Raw genomic sequence first — 25,705 nt, forward strand, 5'->3', positions numbered from 1 at the left:
CCTCATCGTCCCCATCTTCCATCTCACTGCACTTGGACTGTTTAGGCAGAGGGCATACAGACGTGATGTCATAGCGCTCTCTGACCAGAATGTCACTGTCAGGAAATGCGGAAGACGTCACGGCGGTGGAGCAGGGAGAGGTAAGTATTTCAACTTTGCAAGTGCTGTGATCCTGAGCAAGCAGAGGGGGCCCACTCGTTGGCAACGGCACTGGCACAGGGCCCCTCATAGTACGCCGGTGTGTCTGATGGCGGGTGTGCACCCCCCACCGTCAGAGACACTTGATTCTACTATGAGGGACCTTGTGCCAGTCCCGTTGCCAAACAGTGTGCCCACCCACCTATCCAGGGCAACGGCACTCGCACGGGTGCGTGCGCCAGGTGGTGACCCTGGCCCTGTGGGGGGAGGCAGCCCAGTTAGGGAGGTGGAAAAATTGGCATATGTTGATGTTGGACGTTCAGCAGCTGCAAATAGAGTAATTGGAGAAGTCCGTGGAAGAGGAGGCAAAAGCAAGCCATTTTTCAGGCAACCTACGTGTCAGCAGGGGAGGGTGGGGCAAAATCCTTTGAAACCCATGCATGGTTCATTTTAATGAAGGTTAGATCATCAACATTTTGGGTCGACAGACGGGTCCTTTTTTCTGTCAGGATAGATCCAGCAGCACTGAAGACTCGTTCAGATAACACACTAGCAGCAGGGCAAGCGAGCTCCTGAACGGAGCTACCCCCGGCCGTGCGTGCGCTTAAAAAGCGCTAATGTGAAACCAGCCTTACAGATAACTTTTGCCTGATCATTAGGATTTTGTTCAAAAAAGTGCCATACTGCACTCTTCCTACTATGGAAGACATTTTGAGACCTTGCACGCTGTGCTAATTTGACCGTCTGGCCAAGCTGTCCTGCAACTATTTTGGTTTTTGTAACACGTTTTTGGACTGCTACGGTCATGCCAGATAACAGCTGCTGCGATGTCGTTGCCTGCTGCGGATCCTGCTCCTCCTCTTCTGAGCTATTGGCAGCGGCACCCTCGTCCCCCAATGGATGCCAATCTGGGTCAACAACTGTTGGGTCATCCATCACCTCCTCTTCTATTTCATGTGCACCTTTCTCTGTGTCACCGTGTAAGGTGGTATAGTATGCGGGAAAGGGCACCTGAGTTTCATCAGGGTCAGATTCTGGCTCAGTACACTGCAAGGACAATGTAGTGCTCTGAGTGAATGTACCAGCAGAAAAATCTAGCAGTGGCTGTGCATCAGGGCACTCCATGTCAGATTCATCTTGGACTGGGGAATTCACGATTTGACTTGCTAACCCAGGCATGGTATGTGAAAAGAGCTCCATGGAGTAATCGGTAGTGTGGCCTTCCACATCCTTCACTTTTGGTAGGGGTGAAGGACACAAGGAAAGGTGTTGTTCCTGACCAGGAGCCTCCAATGACGATTCAGTGCTTTTACTTTTTGAAACTTCAGAAGAGGAGGCGAGAGAGCTGGAGGCTGTGTCAGCAATGTAAGACAAAACTTGTTCCTGAAGCTCCGGCTTTAAAAGTGGTTTACCTTCTCCCAGAAAAGAGAGCCTTCGAGGCCTTGTGGAGCCAGACGATGACGCAGGCTCAACACCTCCTGCCTTAGGTGCTATTGTGCTTTTGCCACTACCAACAGATGCAACACCACCATCGGGACCAGCTGGCAACCCCCGCCCACTTCCATGGCGTCTTCCACCATACTTGCTCATTTTTGTGAAAATGTACCCAAAATACCACTACCTATATGGTACTGTAAAACAAGGTAGAAGGTGTATCTACTATTGGTGAGAATTTGAATCTCACTATAGATTTGAGGACGCAGAACTATTGTCTCTGGCCCAGTAGAGATTACACCTCAATGTAACAGGCTGAAATTGGATGGTGAATGACAAGGTGTAGGGTGTCTATAGGATTGGTGAGATTTTGAATCTCACTATAGATTTGAGGACGCAGAACTATTGTCTCTGGCCCAGTTGAGATTACACCTCAATGTAACAGGCTGAAATTGGATGGTGTATGACAAGGTGGAGGGTGTCTATAGGATTGGTGAGAATTTGAATCTCACTATAGATTTGAGGACGCAGAACTATTGTCTCTGGCCCAGTTGAGATTAAACCTCAATGTAACAGACTGAAATTGGATGGTGTATGACAAGGTGGAGGGTGTCTATAGGATTGGTGAGAATTTGAATCTCACTAGAGATTTGAGGACGCTGACAATGATGCTCTCAGTCCAAGTATGGACGCAGGCAGCATAATAAGCAGGATTGCTGCACAGTGCACACACAAAAGGGTGGAAAAATGAGCCCTTGGGAACTGTGCAGAAAAGAGGAAGAAAAGTATTTTTGCTTTTAAAAAAGCAGTTTGCACAGCAGTGTGCAAACAGCAATGCAGCTATCAGGGAGCCTTAGGCTATGTGCACACGTAGTTTTTTGGGTGTGTGGACTTTGTAGAGAAAACCACAGGTAAATCCGCAGCACAAAAGTCCTGCGGTTTATCTGCGGTTTTGCCTGCGGTTTTGCCCTGCGGTTTTACACCTCATAATGGATGAGGTATAAAACTGCAGCGTTTCTGCACCAACAATTGACATGCTGCGGTTTGTAAACCGCAGCAAAACCGCGCGGAAAAAAACGCAGCATGTGCACAGCTTTTTTTTTATTTCCATAGGAAATAAAGGTACTGTACAACGCAGCAGAATCTGCTGCGGACCCGCAGGTACAGAAACTCTGCGGAACCGCAGCAGAATCCGCACCGTGTGCACATACCCTAATAACCAACAGAGCTGATGCCCAAAATTATAGCCTCCCCTGTCACTGCACACAAAGTGTTGTGTTGTAAGTGGAAATCGCTAACAGCAGAAGCAGTTTTTTGGTTCTTCTTCCCTGCCTAACGCTCTCCCTTATTCTGAATCAGCAGCCGCAACCTCTCCCTAATGCTAAGATCGGCAGAAGTAAGATGGCAGTCAGCATGCACGCCCTTTTATAGCCCCTGTGATGCCACACCAAGCCAGCCAATCACTTGCCCTTCTCAAAGATGGTGGTGACCGATGTCTATGTCATCGCGTTGCCCACAGTGTGCGTCCTCCATCATTGGCTGAAAAAGGGCGCTGGAAGAATCATTTGAAACGCGACTTTGGCGCTCTGGTCGCCGACCTCGTGGCCGACCTCACGCTGTGGTCGGGTTTCGTTTCATGAAACCCGACTTCAGCGAAAGTCGGCGACTTTTGAATATGACCGACCTGTTTCGCTCAACTCTACTTGTTAGCTTAAAATTAATGTCATATACTCTATCATTATCACTATTTGAATAAAAGGTATTTACATTATCACTGACCCATAAACAACACAAGCAATTTTTGTTTTTACATTTAAAGGAACCTCTTATGTGCTTCTGTAAGGTACTTTTTCCTGCATTCGGGGCATCTTTGTCTCCCACATCCCTAATTCTACTGGGGGTTAAAATGTTTTTTAGAGATGGCACCCTCCTAAAGGTAACCACTGGTCTAGTTGGTAATACTTCCTGACAGACTGGGTCATTTAGTAGGACCTTCCAGTGCTTCTGTATTATGTTCCTGATAGTGCCATTTTGGGAAGAAAAGGTTGTGATGAAATTAGTGGTATAATATTCATCTGTAGATTTCTTATTTTCTGTCCCATGTATTAAACTACATTGTCAAATTCCCTTTGCCTCTGAGTATGCTTTTTTTACTAATTTTTTAGGGTATTCACGCTTTAAAAATCTCTCTCTTAGACATTTACTTTGTTCCTTATAATCTTTTAGTAAGGTGCAATTTTTCCTTATTCGTTGATACTGATTTTTTAGTACGTTTGTCAACCATTTGTTGTAGTGGTTACTTTTGTAGTGTACATAGCTGTTGGCGTCAACTTTTTTGAAAAAATTCCTTGTTATTATTTTACCTTTACCATCATGTTTTATTATGATCTCCATTTTGCTAATCTCAGGTGTTAATTCAATTCTCCAATTATTGCACATGATAATCTCCAGGAACTCAGATACTGTGTTCCTATGATTATTATAAATTATAAAAATATCGTCTATAAAACGCTTATAAATGATAATATCATCCCTGAATATACTATTAAGTACATGCCAGGACTCGAAGGTGGCCATGAATAAATTTGCATACGTAGGCGCCAGCCTCGAGCCCATGGCCATGCCCCGTTTCTGATGGTAAACCTTCCCCTCAAACGTGAAATAATTATTATTCAAAATGAAGGACATGCCTCTCATAATGAAATCCTTTTGAGTTTCCGGAATCCTATCATCACCAGCGACAAACAGTTCAAAACATTCCAGACCTATCCCATGGTCAATATTCATTTACAGTCCTGTTACATCCATAGATATAAATAAATAGGACTCGCCCACCTGATGTTCTCAATGGTTTGAATTAAATGTGTTGAATGTCTTAAAAAACTTTTCAACTGGCTGACTTTGGGATTCATTATTCCATCTACATAGGCTGCTAAATTTGAGGTCAGTGCACCAATCCCGGAGATGATCGGGCGTCCTGGGGGGGTATAAAATATTTTTGTGCAGCTTGGGAAGATGGTATAAGAATGCCATTGCTGGATCTTTCACGCCCAAAAAATCCTTCTCTTGTTTGTTTAAAATCCCCAATGACCCAGCATCTTTGATTAACTCATTGTATGTGCGGATGGATTTATTATATATGTCCATATTGGATGGCCCATAAGTACTGGTATCTGAAAGTATGCGGTACGCCTCTTTTAGATGGGTGTTCCTATCTTGAATGGATATCCCCCCTCCCTTATCCGCCGCTCTTATAATGATATCCCTATTATTTTTATGGGTGGAAATTGCCTTCCATTCCAACTCAGTGAGGTAACCACCGGATTTTTTTGCTTTTTTGTGCTCTTTTTCTCCTGACTTTACTGACTTGGTCCTAGAGGACTTCAAGGGACTAAAAGTTTTAATGTGATGACCCTGACATTCTAGTCAACTCTATTTTTATAAAATGTTAATATGTAGTGAATATAGGTTTCATACACTTTTTCAAATTAAAGATTGATTTTTTAGATGTTTAACGTGTTTTATCAGACGTTAGATCTTGATATAAAGTTATTGTGACTGGTGTATGACATTTTGACATTGGAGGGGGCGTTTCCACAGGAAGTGATGTCTTTTTGCACGTAATTGTGATGTCATGAAGGTTTTGTATAAAACCACTGCTGTAATCAGATACTGTAATTCTTTGGCCCTGAGGAAGTGTCAGATCTGCCACAAAACGCGTCGGCACAATAAAGCTATGAAGAATAATCCTGTCCTTGTGTGGTCAGCGCGAATACATTGAAAAACCCGGTCTTTCTCTTCCTCCTTTGTGACTTTGGTATCTACAGGAATCTGCAGCGACCACTGGTTCCTTTCACATTCTGTAAGGGGTTGTGACTGTTCACAGCCTGTAAAGGTGAGTGCACTAACCGTGTATTGTCACCCAGAAAATCACTTTTATCGCCCTATGTGCACTCTCGTTCCTTAATTTCATTTTATATAGTGAAAATATCGTCACACCCCTAAAGGAACAAAAACAGTGACAATAATGAAAACAGTTGACGTTTCCAACGCTTTCTTGATAAGTCACTGAATAATGTGAGCGCCAGCACTGCTCTCGCTCGCTTTAGTCACAACATACACTTTGCGTACGCTTTGGGGCTGATTGGGCCGTTAATTGTCTGACACGTCAAAACAGGCATTTATTTTCAATTCCTTGAAATGAGACTATTATGACTCATAAAAAGTACTGTATTTCAGCCTACTCCGCCTTGGCCTCCACTCGCTGGTATTAGGCCAGTGAATGACAGCCTCCCTGCTTGAAACACACAGAGACTGCAGCCTTCCTCATTCACTGCCATGATGAGAGCCCTTTCACACGTTCCCCCATAGCAGTGTTTGTCCCCAAACACTAGAAGGGAGCACAATGACATTCCAGAATCAACACCCCCACCAACAGCACCAGGACATAGCAAGACTGCTAATTAGAGGCCGCCCGCCCTCTTCGTCAGCGTGTTGCCTCTCTGTACCTTATTTCACTGCTATGGTGCATGAAACATTGCAAACTTTTTACCACTTAGAACATATATTGCCATCAGGGCTCGTGCAGACCACCATATTTGCTGTTCAAGTGCAATCCGACAACACATTGGATCACACTCAGACCAATGTTATTCTGTGGGGCCGTGCTGCACATGCCTAATTTTTTCCTTGGACACAGTCTTATCTAGGAAAAAAAAAATCAATTTGCATCCAATATTCAGATCATACACGGCCATGCAAGTCAATGAGTCTGTGGAAACCATCGGACTGCACTTGGATGACATGTGAGTGCAGTCCAATTTTCACAAACTGACAGAATGGAAAACATGGAGATTTTTTTCCCCCCATCTTCTCCACATCCAACAAAATCAGATCACACCGTGATCATATACTGATCAAACTCTGATCGGAGTGTAATTAGCATAATTGTCCCAATTCTCTCAGATGGGAAAAAATATGGTCGTGTGACCCCAGCCTCAGAGACAATTGTCATTTAGAACAAAATATCACAAAATTCTCCCTGATTTTACATTGGACTGCTGGTAAACCTGTTTGACCATTACAACAGTGCTCAATCATGCGGAGTTAAACGTGTTGTCAGACCAGAATTTATTTGATTGTGGGGGTCTGACATCTGGCACCCCCCACTCATGAGCTTTTACCTGGATGTAAAAATAAGCAACAGATCAGCAATGCGCAGCTCCATTTAATGTGTAAGGGCCACTGCTGGGTACTGCAGAGCAACTCCAATTCTTCAAATGGGCGCTGTCTTGCAGGACCCAGGAACGGCCGCTACACCTGGAATGTTGCCGTGTATTGTTGTGCCCTTCTATTTTTTTACGTCCAATCACTGCTGGAGCTTTTAGCAGCTGATCAGTTGGGGTGTCAGACCTCCACTGATCTAACATTGATGACCTATATTATCTGATAGGACATGGATTTATTCGGACTGTCCAACCCCTTTAAGTGTGTTTTGGTGAACTCCAGCTGAAACAGCAGATGATGATCCATTGTGATCTAAGTAGGGTCCAACTGATAGCTGGGTTTTTCTTCATTTTCCTCTATTTAGTTTACAGTCCTACCTCTTTAAATACCCCACCACACGTAGCGTTATGTTTATACTCCCTTTGTCACTAAACACCCAGGGCATGAGCCGATGAAGACTTAATTCTACATTACATGGGCACGGGACTATGGGATGGAGGATGTGTGATGGGTATATGGGCACGGGCCTATGGGATGGAGGATGTGTGATGGGTATATGGGCACGGGACTATGGGATGGAGGATGTGTATGATGGGTATATGGGCACGGGCCTATGGGATGAAGGATGTGTGATGGGTATATGGGCATGGGACTATGGGATGGAGGATGTGTGATGGGTATATGGGCACGGGACTATGGGATGGAGGATATGTATGATGGGTATATGGGTACAGGACTATGGGATGGCGTATGTGTGATGGGTATATGGGCATGGGACTATGGGATGGAGGATATGTGTGATGGGTATATGGGCATGGGACTATGGGATGGAGGATATGTATGATGGGTATATGGGCACTGGACTATAGGATGGAGGATATGTATGATGGGTATATGGGCACGGGACTATGGGATGGAGGATATGTATGATGGGTATATGGGCACAGGACTATGGGATGGAGGATGTGTATGATGGGTATATGAGCATGGGACTATGGGATGGAGGATGTATGATGGGTATATGGGCACTGGACTATAGGATGGAGGATATGTATGATGGGTATATGGGCACGGGACTATGGGATGGAGGATATGTATGATGGGTATATGGGTACAGGACTATGGGATGGCGTATGTGTGATGGGTATATGGGCATGGGACTATGGGATGGAGGATATGTATGATGGGTATATGGGCACTGGACTATAGGATGGAGGATATGTATGATGGGTATATGGGCACTGGACTATGGGATGGAGGATATGTATGATGGGTATATGGGTACAGGACTATGGGATGGCGTATGTGTGATGGGTATATGGGCATGGGACTATGGGATGGAGGATATGTATGATGGGTATATGGGCACTGGACTATAGGATGGAGGATATGTATGATGGGTATATGGGCACGGGACTATGGGATGGAGGATATGTATGATGGGTATATGGGCACAGGACTATGGGATGGAGGATGTGTATGATGGGTATATGAGCATGGGACTATGGGATGGAGGATGTATGATGGGTATATGGGCACTGGACTATAGGATGGAGGATATGTATGATGGGTATATGGGCACGGGACTATGGGATGGAGGATATGTATGATGGGTATATGGGTACAGGACTATGGGATGGCGTATGTGTGATGGGTATATGGGCATGGGACTATGGGATGGAGGATATGTATGATGGGTATATGGGCACTGGACTATAGGATGGAGGATATGTATGATGGGTATATGGGCACTGGACTATGGGATGGAGGATATGTATGATGGGTATATGGGTACAGGACTATGGGATGGCGTATGTGTGATGGGTATATGGGCATGGGACTATGGGATGGAGGATATGTATGATGGGTATATGGGCACTGGACTATAGGATGGAGGATATGTATGATGGGTATATGGGCACGGGACTATGGGATGGAGGATATGTATGATGGGTATATGGGTACAGGACTATGGGATGGCGTATGTGTGATGGGTATATGGGCATGGGACTATGGGATGGAGGATATGTATGATGGGTATATGGGCACTGGACTATAGGATGGAGGATATGTATGATGGGTATATGGGCACTGGACTATAGGATGGAGGATATGTATGATGGGTATATGGGCACGGGACTATAGGATGGAGGATATGTATGATGGGTATATGGGCACAGGACTATGGGATGGAGGATGTGTGATGGGTATATGGGCACGGGACTATTGGATGGAGGATATGTATGATGGGTATATGGGCACAGGACTATGGGATGGAGGATATGTATGATGGGTATAGGAGCATGGGACTATGGGATGGAGGATGTGTGATGGGTATATGGGCATGGGACTATGGGATAAAAGATGTGTGATGGGTATATGGGCACTGTACTATGGGATGGAGGATATGTATGATGGGTATATGGGCACTCGACTATGGGATGGAGGATATGTATGATGGGTATATGGGCACGGGACTATTGGATGGAGGATATGTATGATGGGTATATGGGCACAGGACTATGGGATGGAGGATATGTATGATGGGTATATGAGCATGGGACTATGGGATGGAGGATGTGTGATGGGTATATGGGCATGGGACTATGGGATAAAAGATGTGTGATGGGTATATGGGCACTGTACTATGGGATGGAGGATATGTATGATGGGTATATGGGCACTCGACTATGGGATGGAGGATATGTATGATGGGTATATGGGCACTGGACTATGGGATGGAGGATATGTATGATGGGTATATGAGCATGGCACTATGGGATGGAGGATGTGTGATGGTATATGGGCACTCGACTATGGGATGGAGGATATGTATGATGGGTATATGAGCACGGGACTATGGGATGGAGGATATGTATGATGGGTATATGGGCACTGGACTATAGGATGGAGGATATGTATGATGGGTATATGGGCACTGGACTATGGGATGGAGGATATGTATGATGGGTATATGGGCACGGGACTATGGGATGGAGGATATGTATGATGGGTATATGGGCATGGGACTATGGGATAGAAGATGTGTGATGGGTATATGGGCACTGTACTATGGGATGGAGGATATGTATGATGGGTATATGGGCACTCGACTATGGGATGGAGGATATGTATGATGGGTATATGGGCACTGGACTATAGGATGGAGGATATGTATGATGGGTATATGGGCATGGGACTATGGGATGGAGGATATGTATGATGGGTATATGGGCATGGGACTATGGGATAGAAGATGTGTGATGGTTATATGGGCACTGGACTATGGGATGGAGGATATGTATGATGGGTATATGGGCACAGGACTATGGGATGGAGGATATGTATGATGGGTATATGGGCACGGGACTATGGGATGGAGGATATGTATGATGGGTATATGGGCATGGGACTATGGGATAGAAGATGTGTGATGGGTATATGGGCACTGTACTATGGGATGGAGGATATGTATGATGGGTATATGGGCACTCGACTATGGGATGGAGGATATGTATGATGGGTATATGGGCACTGGACTATAGGATGGAGGATATGTATGATGGGTATATGGGCACGGGACTATGGGATGGAGGATATGTATGATGGGTATATGGGCATGGGACTATGGGATAGAAGATGTGTGATGGTTATATGGGCACTGGACTATGGGATGGAGGATATGTATGATGGGTATATGGGCATGGGACTATGGGATGGCGAATATGTATGATGGGTATATGGGCATGGGACTATGGGATAGAGGATATGTATGACGGGTATATGGGCACGGGCCTATGGGATGGAGGATATGTATGATGAGTATATGAGCATGGGACTATGGGATGGAGGATGTGTGATGGGTATATGGGCACGGGACTATGGGATGGAGGATATGTATGATGGGTATATGGGTACAGGACTATGGGATGGCGTATGTGTGATGGGTATATGGGCATTGGACTATGGGATGGAGGATATGTGTGATGGGTATATGGGCATGGGACTATGGGATGGAGGATATGTATGATGGGTATATGGGTCCTGGACTATAGGATGGAGGATATGTATGATGGGTATATGGGCACGGGACTATGGGATGGAGGATATGTATGATGGGTATATGGGCACAGGACTATGGGATGGAGGATGTGTATGATGGGTATATGAGCATGGGACTATGGGATGGAGGATGTATGATGGGTATATGGGCACGGGACTATGGGATGGAGGATATGTATGATGGGTATATGGGTACAGGACTATGGGATGGCGTATGTGTGATGGGTATATGGGCATGGGACTATGGGATGGAGGATATGTATGATGGGTATATGGGCACTGGACTATAGGATGGAGGATATGTATGATGGGTATATGGGCACTGGACTATAGGATGGAGGATATGTATGATGGGTATATGGGCACGGGACTATAGGATGGAGGATATGTATGATGGGTATATGGGCACAGGACTATGGGATGGAGGATGTGTGATGGGTATATGGGCACGGGACTATGGGATGGAGGATATGTATGATGGGTATATGGGCACAGGACTATGGGATGGAGGATATGTATGATGGGTATATGAGCATGGGACTATGGGATGGAGGATGTGTGATGGGTATATGGGCATGGGACTATGGGATAAAAGATGTGTGATGGGTATATGGGCACTGTACTATGGGATGGAGGATATGTATGATGGGTATATGGGCACTCGACTATGGGATGGAGGATATGTATGATGGGTATATGGGCACTGGACTATGGGATGGAGGATATGTATGATGGGTATATGAGCATGGGACTATGGGATGGAGGATGTGTGATGGTATATGGGCACTCGACTATGGGATGGAGGATATGTATGATGGGTATATGAGCACGGGACTATGGGATGGAGGATATGTATGATGGGTATATGGGCACTGGACTATAGGATGGAGGATATGTATGATGGGTATATGGGCACGGGACTATGGGATGGAGGATATGTATGATGGGTATATGGGCATGGGACTATGGGATAGAAGATGTGTGATGGGTATATGGGCACTGTACTATGGGATGGAGGATATGTATGATGGGTATATGGGCACTCGACTATGGGATGGAGGATATGTATGATGGGTATATGGGCACTGGACTATAGGATGGAGGATATGTATGATGGGTATATGGGCACGGGACTATGGGATGGAGGATATGTATGATGGGTATATGGGCATGGGACTATGGGATAGAAGATGTGTGATGGTTATATGGGCACTGGACTATGGGATGGAGGATATGTATGATGGGTATATGGGCACGGGACTATGGGATGGAGGATATGTATGATGGGTATATGGGCATGGGACTATGGGATAGAAGATGTGTGATGGTTATATGGGCACTGGACTATGGGATGGAGGATATGTATGATGGGTATATGGGCACGGGACTATGGGATGGAGGATATGTATGATGGGTATATGGGCACGGGACTATGGGATGGAGGATATGTATCATGGGTATATGGGCACTGGACTATGGGATGGAGGATGTATGATGGTATATGGGTACTAGACTATGCGATGGAGGATATGTATGATGGGTATATGCTCACTGGACTATGGGATGGAGGATAATCATTATAATTTGTTATAACTAATCACAGTTAGATACTATGCCCGGGCAACATCGGGCTCTTCAGCTAGTAACACATACAGTCATGGCCAAAAGTATTGACACCCCTGCAATTCTGTCAGATAATATTCAGTTTCTTCCTGAAAATGATTGCAAACACAAATTCTTTGGTATTATTATCTTCATTTAATTTGTCTTAAATGAAAAAACACAAAAGAGAATGAAGCAAAAAGCAAAACATTGATCATTTCACACAAAACTCCAAAAATGGGCCAGACAAAAGTATTGGCCCCCTCAGCCTAATACTTGGTTGCACAACCTTTAGCCAAAATAACTGCGACCAACTGCTTCCGGTAACCATCAATGAGTTTCTTACAATGCTCTGCTGGAATTTTAGACCATTCTTCTTTGGCAAACTACTCCAGGTCCCTGATATTTGAAGGGTGCCTTCTCCAAACTGCCATTTTTAGATCTCTCCACAGGTGTTCTATGGGATTCAGGTCTGGACTCATTGCTGGCCACCTTAGAAGTCTCCAGTGCTTTCTCTCAAACCATTTTCTAGTGCTTTTTGAAGTGTGTTTTGGGTTATTGTCCTGCTGGAAGACCTATGACCTCTGAGGTAGACCCAGCTTTCTCACACTGGGCCCTATATTATGCTGCAAAATTTGTTGGTAGTCTTCTGACTTCATAATGCCAAGCACACAGTCAAGCAGTCCAGTGCCAGAGGCAGCAAAGCAACCCCAAAACATCAGGGAACCTCCGCCATGTTTGACTGTAGGGACCGTGTACTTTTCTTTGAATGCCTCTTTTTTCTCCTGTAAACTCTATGTTGATGCTTTTGCCCTAAAAGCTCTACTTTTGTCTCATCTGACCAGAGAACATTCTTCCAAAATGTTTTAGGCTTTTTCAGGTAAGTTTTGGCAAACTCCAGCCTGGCTTTTTTATGTCTCGGGGTAAGAAGTGGGGTCTTCCTGGGTCTCCTACCATACAGTCCCTTTTCATTCAGACGCCGACGGATAGTACGGGTTGACACCGTTGTACCCTCGGACTGCAGGGCAGCTTGAACTTGTTTGGATGTTAGTGGAGGTTCTTTATCCAGCATCCGCACAATCTTGCATTGAAATCTCTTATCAATTTTTCTTTTCCGGCCACATCTAGAGAGGTTAGCCACAGTGCCATGGGCTTTAAACTTCTTGATGACACTGCGCACGGTAGACACAGGAGCATTCAGGTCTTTGGAGATGGACTTGTAGCCTTGATATTGCTCATGCTTCCTCACAATTTGGTTTCTCAAGTCCTCAGACAGTTCTTTGGTCTTCTTTCTTTTCTCCATGCTCAATGTTGGTACACACAAGGACACAGGACAGAGGTTGAGTCAACTTTAATCCATGTCAACTGGCTGCAAGTGTGATTTAGTTATTGCCAACACCTGTTAGGTGCCACAGGTAAGTTATAGGTGCTGTTAATTACACAAATTAGAGAAGCATCACATGATTTTTCGAACAGTGCCAATACTTTTGTCCACCCTCTTTGTTATGTTTGGTGTGGAATTATATCCAATTTGGCTTTAGGACAATTCTTTTTGTGTTTTTTCATTTAAGACAAATTAAATGAAGATAATAATACCAAAGAATTTGTGTTTGCAATCATTTTCAGGAAGAAACTGAGTATTATCTAACAGAATTGCAGGGGTGTCAATACTTTTGGCCATGACTGTATATACGTCATATGGGCACAGGGTGCGTTGTATTATTGTTAGACAGCCATCACATGCCTATAACACAGCAACAACCATCTTTGAATTTCCATTAAGCTCAGCTCAGCCATGGTCTGAACTTCATAGGAGATTGTTATTTCTGCTATATACTGCAATAATAAAGCATCACAGTATACTGTATATTGTACAAGCTAGGTCCATGAACCTAGGGGGAGAAAACAAATAAATGAAATATTACAAAAATAAAAAAGACTAGAAAAGTTTAAATTTGCTTTTTTCCAATTCAAAAACAAGGGAAATAAAGTAAAAATCAAAATTCCAGAATTGTCATTTTTCGGTCCTTCCCCTCCTCAAATAAAAAGTAGTAAAAATCATATGAACGCCAACATAGTGTCAATAAAAACAACAGCTCGCCCCACAACACAAAAAAATACTAATACGTAGAAAAATAACCAATGTACCAAGAAAATAATTTTGGGTCGAAAACATGGAAGCACAAACCATTTTGTATAACTGTAAAGACATGGACCACACATCCAAACATCATTCTTTGTTCTATTTCAGCTAGGCAAAAATTTGCAAAAAGCAAAATGAGGTTCTTCGTTTAACAGTCTGATCATATTGTGTGAAGCCCACTATCATGTCATAGTAAACCTCTCAGTGGGTCCCTGACATGACAGGTGCAGCACCATGCGCCTGACCACTGCCAAAGCCACAGTGCACCACTAAACAAGCAGATGCATGGCTATTTTAACGGCAAGAACAAAAAAGTTTTGGCTCTTGGAAATAAGGTAGGAAAAATGCAATAACAAAAATGAAAAAATGCCATGGGCATTAAATAGTATTTGTCACCAGGTTTTTGCTACCTTTCTAAGTGCATAGCGGCAGAGTCCCGGAATTCAGCGATGTGTCACTTACTGAGATGCTAAGTTTTAATAAAATCACTGTTTTATCTGCAGTTCTCTGAATGCTGAGCTCTGTATAACCCCACCCCCACACCTCTGATTGGAAGTTTTCTGTCATTCAATGGTGGTGCAGGGTTAAACAGAGGTCATGAATATAGATGACTACATGGCAACAGGTTTACTAGTCCTCTAGTGATAATCTGCAGCTGGTAAAACTGTAATTTTATCTAAATTATAGAAAATAGCCCAGTAAGTGACATCCTTGGAATCAGGGTCTCTGCCTCTACATCACGTTGCTGTCAACAATCTGATGGCAGATTCCCTTTAAGAGGTTAAATAACCTGGTTCATCCCTTGTTTCAAATGGAAAAAAATAGATATGGTGAAGCACACCTAGACACCTAGACATTAACCCAAATGTCCCTGAAGAAACTCTTAACAGGTCAAGTGTTAAAGGTGTGGTCCAAAGTCCTAAGTCCTTTTTATCCTAAATTCTTATCTATGTAGTGCCATAACCTAAACTGTTTTCTAATATAGTTGAATTAAAAATTCCCTGTCCTTCCCTAACTACACTATCTAACTGCTTTTCTCATTTTTTTCTCTTCATTTTCATTATACTTTATATGAGAATCCCACTGGATGCTGGGATACGCACGTGAATCATCATCAGAGTTGAAACAGAGAGTCATCAGTGATGCTCATTTCAGGGGCTGGGCTAGTCCCTGCTCCATCACTGTGCGATGTGCACAATGACAGCGCGATGTGCACAATGACAGCGCATGCTCTCTCCGCAGTGCTGAGGTTTCTCTTTATTGTTGCTGGGGGCACATTAATGGCTTATCATAAAAAGCATCCAGTGCAATTTTGGAGGTTTTAAAAAAAGTGATCTTTATTAGCTTTTTAGCTATATTAATACAAATTAGAACTATACAAATGAAAGTGGTTTGTCCATCATTTGGGAGATCACACAACAAGCCAGTTTAATGTCAATATTTAACTTGTGCTGAATTACGGTAGTAAAACATGACTACTTTCTTCCAAATGCAGTGCCGCACCGGTCCACAGGTTGGATGTGGAATTGCAGCTAAACTATATTCGCTGGGCTAGTCCCTGCTGTATCACTGTGCAATGTGCACAATGACAGTGCACGCTCTCTCCGCAGAGCTGAGGTATCTCTTTATCGTTGCTGGGGGCAACGATAGGCTTATCCTAAAAAGCATCCTGGTAACTCAGTGCAATTTAGGAGGTGTTAAATAAAGTGATATTTATCACTTTTTTGGCTACATTAATACACATTAGGACCATACAAATGAAAGAGATTTGTCCATCATTTGTGAGGTCAATATTAAACTTGTGCTGAATTACGATAGTAACACATGACTACTTTCTTCCAAATGCAGTGCCGCACCGGTCCACAGGTTGGATGTGGAATTGCAGCTAAACTATATTCGCTGGGCTAGTCCCTGCTGTATCACTGTGCAATGTGCACAATGACAGTGCACGCTCTCTCCGCAGAGCTGAGGTATCTCTTTATCGTTGCTGGGGGCAACGATAGGCTTATCCTAAAAAGCATCCTGGTATCTCAGTGCAATTTAGGAGGTGTTAAATAAAGTGATATTTATCACTTTTTTGGCTACATTAATACACATTAGGACCATACAAATGAAAGAGATTTGTCCATCATTTGTGAGGTCAATATTAAACTTGTGCTGAATTACGATAGTAACACATGACTACTTTCTTCCAAATGCAGTGCCGCAGCGGTCCACAGGTTGGATGTGGAATTGCAGCTAAACTATATTCGCTGGGCTAGTCCCTGCTGTATCACTGTGCAATGTGCACAATGACAGTGCACACTCTCTCTGCAGAGCTGAGGTATCTCTTTATTGTTGCTGGGGGCACATAAATGGCTTATCCTAAAAAGCATCCTGGTAACTCAGTGCAATTTAGGAGGTGTTAAATAAAGTGATATTTATCACTTTTTTGGCTACATTAATACACATTAGGACCATACAAATGAAAGAGATTTGTCCATCATTTGTGAGGTCAATATTAAACTTGTGATGAATTGCGATAGTAACACATGACTACTTTCTTCCAAATGCAGTGCCACACCGGTCCGCAGGTTGGATGTGGAATTGCAGCTAAACTATATTCGCTTCAATATGACTGAGCTGCAATGCCAGACACAAAGCATCAACTGATCTACTTTTTTGGACAACCCCCTTAACAAGGAAACTGTAAAATAATGTGTCAGTTTAAAAAGGTTTTTCTAATGAATATTCATGATGAACTGGGATCATATTCAGCCCATACAGCAATGATGAATATGTTGGCGCCTTATACAAGATAGCAACCATAATTACGTTCATTAGTATTGTTGGTCATTAGCCAATGTTAGGCCATATGTGCTTCGTAATAGGCAGCTGGCTGATGGCATGGCCAACTTTCTTGGCCTTTGCTTATTGACACACAAAAAAAATATACAACCACATTTATGGAGTAAACCATCATCATAGTCATCATTAGTAAAGCATCATGATCATCTTCTGTTTATATCTTTCATCAATGAGCGTTCTCAGAACCTGATGAAACTTAAGAGACAAACTAGGGATGAGCCTTCATGACCCTACACTTGTTGGTGATTTTTTCCTTTGAAATTGGCCAAATATAAGAGAGATTTATGGGGATCCTCAACAATGTAATATGTATATACAGCTTGTCATCTGCTAGTATTAACCCTTTGTTTTGCCAGAGTAAATGGACTCCCCTTCCCCCTATTGAAACGAGATGCCCATTTGGCCGAGCTGAAGTGACATTTTAATGGGTGGTCGTTGAAGATAGCTCTCAGCCAAATAATAAGTTGACTATTTTATTATTTTGGACAGCTTTCGCAGGAATCAATGTTTGAATGTAATGTACCTAATGTAAAAAAACAACACAAACACATTGATTTTTTTTAATTCTACAGAAAAACTTTTTAGTGTTTTTCTATCTTTTACACTTGACATCCACTATGATAGATGATATCAAACAGGGCCACTATAAAAGGGACAAGCCTCACGTTCTTGACCCCTTTTTATGTCTTGTTGCTTTATAAAACGGTTGTCCTAAAACATAATCAGATTATGACTTGCATAATATATATAGGAGGGCCCACATTTTGGGGGAAGGATACATCACGGCACTTATATATTTTTAGACTTGGATGATAATTTGTTTTAGAAATGAGGTATTTATTTAATTGCCATTGTTAAAGGCTCACCTAGTGAAGTAGACTCTTTAAGTTCGTAGGTCTGGGTGAGCAATACAGAGAGGAAACGATGGTGCAGCAGAGCTGGTCAAGATGGATGACATTTGGATCAGCAGCAACCAAGACAGCAGAGTATCAAACACAGCAGACAAAAAAGCAGAGAAGATGGCATCAGATGAAACTGAGCAGATACACACGAGAATGGCAACTGTAAAGAAAACCGGTATCTTCCAGCAAGGATGCAGTTAATCACAGGAATGACAGAGGAGTAAATACATTCTAGTATCTTCCAGTATGGCAATGGTTAATAGCAGGGATGCATGCAAACAGGCTTGTATCAAGAAAATGGTTAAAAGCAGGATAGCAGAACTGGAGACTCATTTGACTAGATGTGTTACCTTGATTACAGAGGCCAAGTGTGAACTGAATAGAGAGCTGTTGTGGGAGTTGTCAATTTTCTTGCTGAGAAGTAGTTGTAGACAACACCTAGTAAACTGGACTGAGCTTGGAAATAATGCTGATTGCAGCATTGAAAACAGAGAGTTGCAGATGAACTGATAGACACCTTGCTAGAGCTAAGTGAAGTGAAGTAAAAGCAATCTCCTAACAAACTTGAGAAAACTGTGGACAATGCTACTTCATACCAAAATACCTGACCTGTTCAAAGCTGGCTCCAGTCCTAAGATGATGAAGCCAGAGAAGTTTGCTGGGTTACTGGAGAAACTCTGTATGGACTCAGGCAAAGGGAGGTGACCATAGGAGAAAGGAGCAGCTATAAACCAACCATTGGGTCTGTTTGGAATTTCTCCTAGTCAGCTATAACTAGCAGTGTCCAGCCTTTTTTTGTGTTACCCTTTTATTAATTATTGCTGGTTGGCAACTACTGATTATGGCATGTTTGCAATTTCTTCATTTGTCAGCAAAAAAACTTGAGATTTACATTATTTAAAGTCAAGACTACATGCAAGATAGGTATTGTTAGACAGGCATTAAATCACGCAACCAGATGGAATAATGTGCTTTCAAGGAGTGACACTAATGCAGTGTTGCATATAGTTAAGACAGATAAATATGGTAATCTGGAAAAATTAAGTTGCCTGCACTGAGTTCTTCTATGAACTGCAAGCATTCATAGCATTGTAAAGCAGATTTACAGTATGAACACCGCTCCAAGTTCTGTGGCTATTAAATGGATATGACATTTTCAAAAATGTTCTTTCTTTCCCAGGTTTGCAAATCAGAAAAGTAAGCAGCACAAGTCCTTTACAGTCAGTGGTACAGGGCCCATGTTCAGGGGGGCGACCACTGCTCAGCCAAATCTCAATATATATGTAGAAAAATGAACATGCCAACAGTTCGGGATTTGCCTCAAGTGTTTTCCTAATTTTTTTCAGATCTAAATAAAAGGTTACATTCATTTCTATAATTTTTAAGCAACAATTCGAGGAAAAAACCCTTCATCAGGCATATGTATTAGAAAGCAGTGGTCACAGCAGTCAGGTGCCAGAGTTGGCATCCCCTACGAGTAGGGACTCAGTGGTCACGGCAGTCAGGTGCCAGAGTTGGCATCCCCTACGAGTAGGGACTCAGCGGTCACGGCAGTCAGGTGCCAGGGTTGGCATCCCCTACGAGTAGGGACTCAGTGGTCACAGCAGTCAGGTGCCAGGGTTGGCATCCCCTACGAGTAGGGACTCAGCGGTCACGGCAGTCAGGTGCCAGGGTTGGCATCCCCTACGAGTAGGGACTCAGTGGTCACGGCAGTCAGGTGCCAGGGTTGGCATCCCCTACGAGTAGGGACTCAGTGGTCACGGCAGTCAGGTGCCAGGGTTGGCATCCCCTACGAGTAGGGACTCAGTGGTCACGGCAGTCAGGTGCCAGGGTTGGCATCCTCTACGAGTAGGGACTCAGTGGTCACGGCAGTCAGGTGCCAGGGTTGGCATCCCCTACGAGTAGGGACTCAGTGGTCACGGCAGTCAGGTGCCAGGGTTGGCATCCCCTACGAGTAGGGACTCAGGGTCACGGCAGTCAGGTGCCAGGGTTGGCATCCCCTACGAGTAGGGACTCAGTGGTCACGGCAGTCAGGTGCCAGGGTTGGCATCCTCTACGAGTAGGGACTCAGTGGTCACGGCAGTCAGGTGCCAGGGTTGGCATCCCCTACGAGTAGGGACTCAGTGGTCACGGCAGTCAGGTGCCAGGGTTGGCATCCCCTACGAGTAGGGACTCAGTGGTCACGGCAGTCAGGTGCCAGGGTTGGCATCCCCTACGAGTAGGGACTCAGGGTCACGGCAGTCAGGTGCCAGGGTTGGCATCCCCTACGAGTAGCTCTGGATAGGAGTAATGTGATGCATTGGGTGTTGCTGTCTCTCTTTGGCTTCGAATAAATGTCTCTAACGCAACAGACTGGCACAAAATCGGAACCGCCACAGATGTGCAGACCTTGTATAGAAAAATATGTGCTTTAGGGCTCACTCACAGGAGCGTTTAACACAGCTGAATGCCATTGGATAGCGCTCACCCCAATCTTATACTGTGGGGCAGTGCAGATCTGCGATTATTTTCTCACGCTGATTCGTCATGAGAAAACAATAGCTGCATGCTGTGAGTAGGTCCAATACTCAGATCAAGCGCACCCATACAAGTCTATGGGTGCATGTGAAACATCGGACTGCACTCTGATGACTTCCGAGTGCAGTCCAATTACCGCGGTCACCAGCAATGGAGGAGATCGAGAAACTACTTTCTCCATGTCCTCTGCCCCTGTGCTGCAATTGTCTCATGCGAAAGAATAGGAGCACAGAGCACTGACACTCGGGTCACGTTCTGACAGAGTTTGAGCCAAGTGTCAGTTGCATAATCAGCCCCGATTCCCTCGCATGAGAGAATCGATGGCCGTGTGACCTCAGGCTAAATGTGCTGGTCCAATTTAGATAACACCCTTCACTATACAGTTACTGGATCTGTTAACTATTGCATGGTCAACTGACGTGTTGGGCTGTTTACGTCAGTGCCGTGGATTGGTAATACAGCCCCGTTTTCACTAATAAGTAGTGATGAGCGAGTATACTTGTTGCTCGGGTTGTCCAGAGCATGCTCGGGTGTCCTCCGAGTATTTGGATGCGATTAGAGATTTAGTGTTTGTCAACACAGCTGCATGATTTGCGGCTGCTAGACAGCCTGAATACATGTGTGGAATTCCTAACAAACAGGCAATCCCCACATGTACTCAGGCTGTCTAGCAGCTGTAGATCATGCAACTGAGACGACACAAATTAAATCTCCGAGCACGCCAAAATACTCGGGGAACACCCGATCATGCTTGGGAAAACCCGAGCAACGAGCATACTCGCTCATCACTACTAACAAGCTGATGTAGGTTTGGGACAATGCCTTTAATCAGACCATAAACATGATATAAATGCTGCTCATTTTTGACAATTTGATGAATATTTAAGGGTAAAGTAAAAGAACTTGGATTTTGGATTTATGATGTTGGATGATCAAAATCAATCGGATATTATCAAAAGATTGGGTTGGTTTTACTGTCTGCTGATGTTTGATTGTCTATGGGCACAAAGATTTGTATTGGCAAAAAGTCTGAGCGACTGGTGTCCGTCATCTGATTGAGATGCCATGTATATTGTCAGCTCCAGACATTAACCCCTTCAGGAGCAGGCGATTTTTTTTTTTTCATTTTTCTGCTATAGTTTTACTTCCCTTTATTCCAAGTGCTAGAATTTCGTATTTTTCCATCGACACAGCTGTACGAGGGCTGGTGTTTTGCAGACGAGCTGTAGTCTTGATATGTAAAGTGACGAAAAACAGGAAATAAAATTCCAACTGGAATTAAATGGGGAAATAAATACAATTCGGCCTTCATTTTTTGGGGGGTTTCGTTTTCACAACATTCTTTGTATGGTAAAAATGACAAAACAATCTGATTCGTCAGGTCAGTATGAAGGTGACGAGATCAAACTTGTGCAGCTTTGATTTTATCTTTGTAAAAATGGCTGCCTAATGACTTGTTTTCTTTGCACAGCGACCTGATGTTTTTTACCTGCAGCTGTTAACATGTTTAATGCCGCTGTCAATGCCACTCGCTCTGCCCATCAGCGCCCCTGTCACATGATCACGGGGTGGCACCGATGGGTAGGCATCACAACCCGGAGTCTAGAGGAGACCCCTGGGGCTGCCATTGCCAATCTGCTATGAGCGTTGCCCAATGGCTGGCATTCATAGCAGATGAGAATTTCTGCTACACATAGGAGCAGGCAAAACATTGTATCTATCCCAAAATGGTATCAATAAAATTGTCAACTCAGCACACAAAAAACAAGCCCTCACCCAGCCCCAGATCCTGAAAAATGGAGACGCTACAGGTCTCGGAAAATAGCAAAATTGGGTTTTTTTTTACAAATTTGGGATTCTTTTTTCACCACTTTACATGTTTGATATATACAAACACGTAATGACCTGGAGAATCATAATGGAAGGTCAGTTTTAGCATTCAGTGAACATGGTAAATGAAAAAAACAATTCTGGAATTGCACTTTTTTGCAATTTCACTGTACTTGGAATTTTTTTTTTTCTGTTTTCCAGTACATGACATGGTAAAACCTATGGTGTCGTTTAAAAGTACAACTCGTCCCACAAAAAACAAACCCTCATATGGCCATATTAACGGAAAAATAAAAAAAATGGCTCGGAAATAAAAGGGGAGCAAAAAACACGAAAACGGAAAATCCTGAGGTGGCAAAGGGGTTAAACAATGCCCACTTTACCTGAAAGGCCCTCTTAAAGGGAATCTGTCAGCAAGTGTTGGCTATGGAATCAAAATCCTGATTCCAGGGATGTATCACTTACTGGACTACGTGCTGTAGTTTGATAGAATGCCTGTTTTCTCTGATTTAGATGTAGCAGTGCTTTAATACTCAGCTCTGTGTAACCCCACCCACAGCACTGATTGGCAGCTTCCTGTGTACACTCTGCATTGACAGCAGGCTGCCATTCAGCGATGGGGTGGGGTTACAAAGATTAGCCTGACTGGTCTATGGGAGAACAGGTAAATCCCCCGGTGGACCCCAGGGCAGTAGTGAAACACTCAGTATTCACCCTCCTCGTGCTCGGCGTTCCCAGTATCACCACCGAGACCCTTTCCCACTAATTATCTTGCAGGGTCTTTGTATTATTTACAATACAATTGGTTGTCCGGGATTATCCTTAGGACAGCTCATCAATATCAGTTTGGTGGGGTCCAGCATCTGACACCCACTCCAGTCAACCGTTACCAGGCTTGACAGCAGCATGTAAGTACAGAATGTGGGGAGCAAGCACAGCACAGGTCTGTACATCGTGTACCTCGTGCCCTATTACAGTAAATGGGAGCTGAGCTGCAATACCCTGGAACAACCACTGCACAATGTACAGCGCTCTGCTGGCTAGCTCCATACCGGTCGAGCTCCAGCTGAGGCGGTGCATACTAACATCAGAGCCACAAGAGACAGTCACAAACTTTTTTGGCCACAGTTTATCTTTCAAAATTCTTCAAGACCTCATGATGGGCTGGTTTTACGTAAGATTCTAGCGAATTCTGCGGTATCATCTTCAGCTAGTGCCCAGACAATGCAGACTAGGCAAACTAAGCTCTGCTGCATATACTACCCAATAACACAAAACCATCCACATAGCACACCTCGCTCTTATAAGTAATTGCTGAACCCCTCACGGACTCCATCCATCTGCCGCCCCCAGACAGTGAGACATTACCGGTAACTCTTATTCATAGATTTCTTACTAGACTACAAGAACCCCCAAATTATCTTTACCACTAATTGGAAAATGTCCTAATAACGTTCCTATGTTATAATAAAGCGTTAAAGCAAAGTGATAAAAAAAGATATTTCACATTTTAATGATTCATTGTGCGAATTAAGAAAAAATCAAAAATGGTCTTATTTTATGTTTTATTTTTTTGCCTAGTATTGGATGTATCATCCGGTAAAAAAGTAGTAGAACTGCTGCACAGTATGTCGCAGGAGACGTGCCGTCCCATACCAGACATATACAATTAGCATTAACTCTACAGTGCTGCCTTTGTATTACGGGAAGGCATAGCGGCACCCTCATGGCAGCCCACGTCACTCCTCTTCATCACATCGTGCCAATCGTTGATTTGATACAAGAAAATAATAATGTTAGAATATCTCACCTTTTCGCAGCATCTCCCGGAAGATTTCGACTGTATCTGAAGGGCCGATAAAACTCCTTGAACGTAAGTCATAACTCCTGCTGGGTTAAGCCTCTGCCCTTGGGAGTCATGCGAGGCTTTGTAAGGATGCAGTTCTGCAAGCGCTTGCCAAGCACGGGGAACTCTACACAAAAGAAAATACAATCAATATGAAATAAAATTAATTTTTTTTTCAAGGTTAAAATCCGCATCTTAGCATGCAAAGAGGAGCGATGTGTCATTTCAATAGTAGATGACCTGTGAGATGTATCAGGAAACCAGAGCGCTCCGGTAATTGTGACCGTCATCGAACGAGCCATTTACATTGAGATACCCCCTATGTCAGGCTCTCGAGCAGTGTGAACACACCTGAATAGTTCGGAAGAGTCTCTAACTAACTGAACACAGTGTCATGTTGTGCACTGATTGCCTTATCTTCTAATTTATCACAGATGAGTTGGAACAAACCCTGCTGAAATGTACTTGCATTGTCCTCAAAGCAGAGTAGTCCCTGCTCCCTTCCCAAGAGCAGTTAGAAAAAAATGAACCTGAAATTGGAAGAAGACAGGAAATTGTGCATTCAGGTAGAGCCCGAAACCCAGTTACCTTTCAACGAGCCCAATATAATTATGGATAAAGAGGATGCTTTCCACTATAGAAAGTTATCCATGAAAATTATCCATGAAATACCAAAATTTATAAGCTTGTCTTACATTTTTGGACTCTTAACCTGCGTCCTCTTAAACCTCTTTCAATACGAATGCTCTATTACAATACGCCCAAAATATATAATATTGTTTGTGAACCACACAATCCGCTCAGAGAACAGCAAGATGGGTCACACGGACAGTTGCGATTGCTCCAAAAATGGGAAGTTGCGTTTTTGCCCCACACGGAAAAAAGTGCAGAATTGTACAATACCGGCAAAGTAAATGCAGATTTCTGAAATCTCCTGCAAATCCAGATTTGATGCATCAAAGAGTTTTTTGAGCAATTCTTTTAGGATTTTTGATAATGAAATGGGGGGAAAAAACACAAGTTGAAACGAATAAAAAACGCACTTAAAGGCAAGAAAAAAACAAACGTTTTGCGCAACATTTTTCTTGCCAACACTCTGAGTATATACTGTAGACTTCTCTGCTGCAGAAACCAGTATGTTCCCACAGTCAAAAAATT

General features: G+C 43.6%; 1 long non-coding RNA gene across 1 annotated transcript in view; it reads right to left on the reverse strand.

The window, feature by feature from the left end:
• Positions 1 to 24,884, reverse strand: part of LOC141090277 (uncharacterized) — a 276,063-nt gene extending 251,179 nt beyond the window's left edge. The window contains exons 1-2 of the long non-coding RNA XR_012232404.1: positions 24,788 to 24,884; positions 24,512 to 24,674 (exon numbers count right to left, since the gene is read on the reverse strand). This is a non-coding gene — a long non-coding RNA (uncharacterized lncRNA). The remainder of the gene's footprint in view (positions 1 to 24,511; positions 24,675 to 24,787) is intronic.
• Positions 24,885 to 25,705: the final 821 nt, after the last annotated feature.

Source organism: Dendrobates tinctorius, unplaced genomic scaffold, assembly GCF_039654945.1.
Source record: "Dendrobates tinctorius isolate UK_male_01 unplaced genomic scaffold, ASM3965494v1 ptg000048l, whole genome shotgun sequence".
Classification (NCBI taxonomy): domain Eukaryota; kingdom Metazoa; phylum Chordata; class Amphibia; order Anura; family Dendrobatidae; genus Dendrobates; species Dendrobates tinctorius.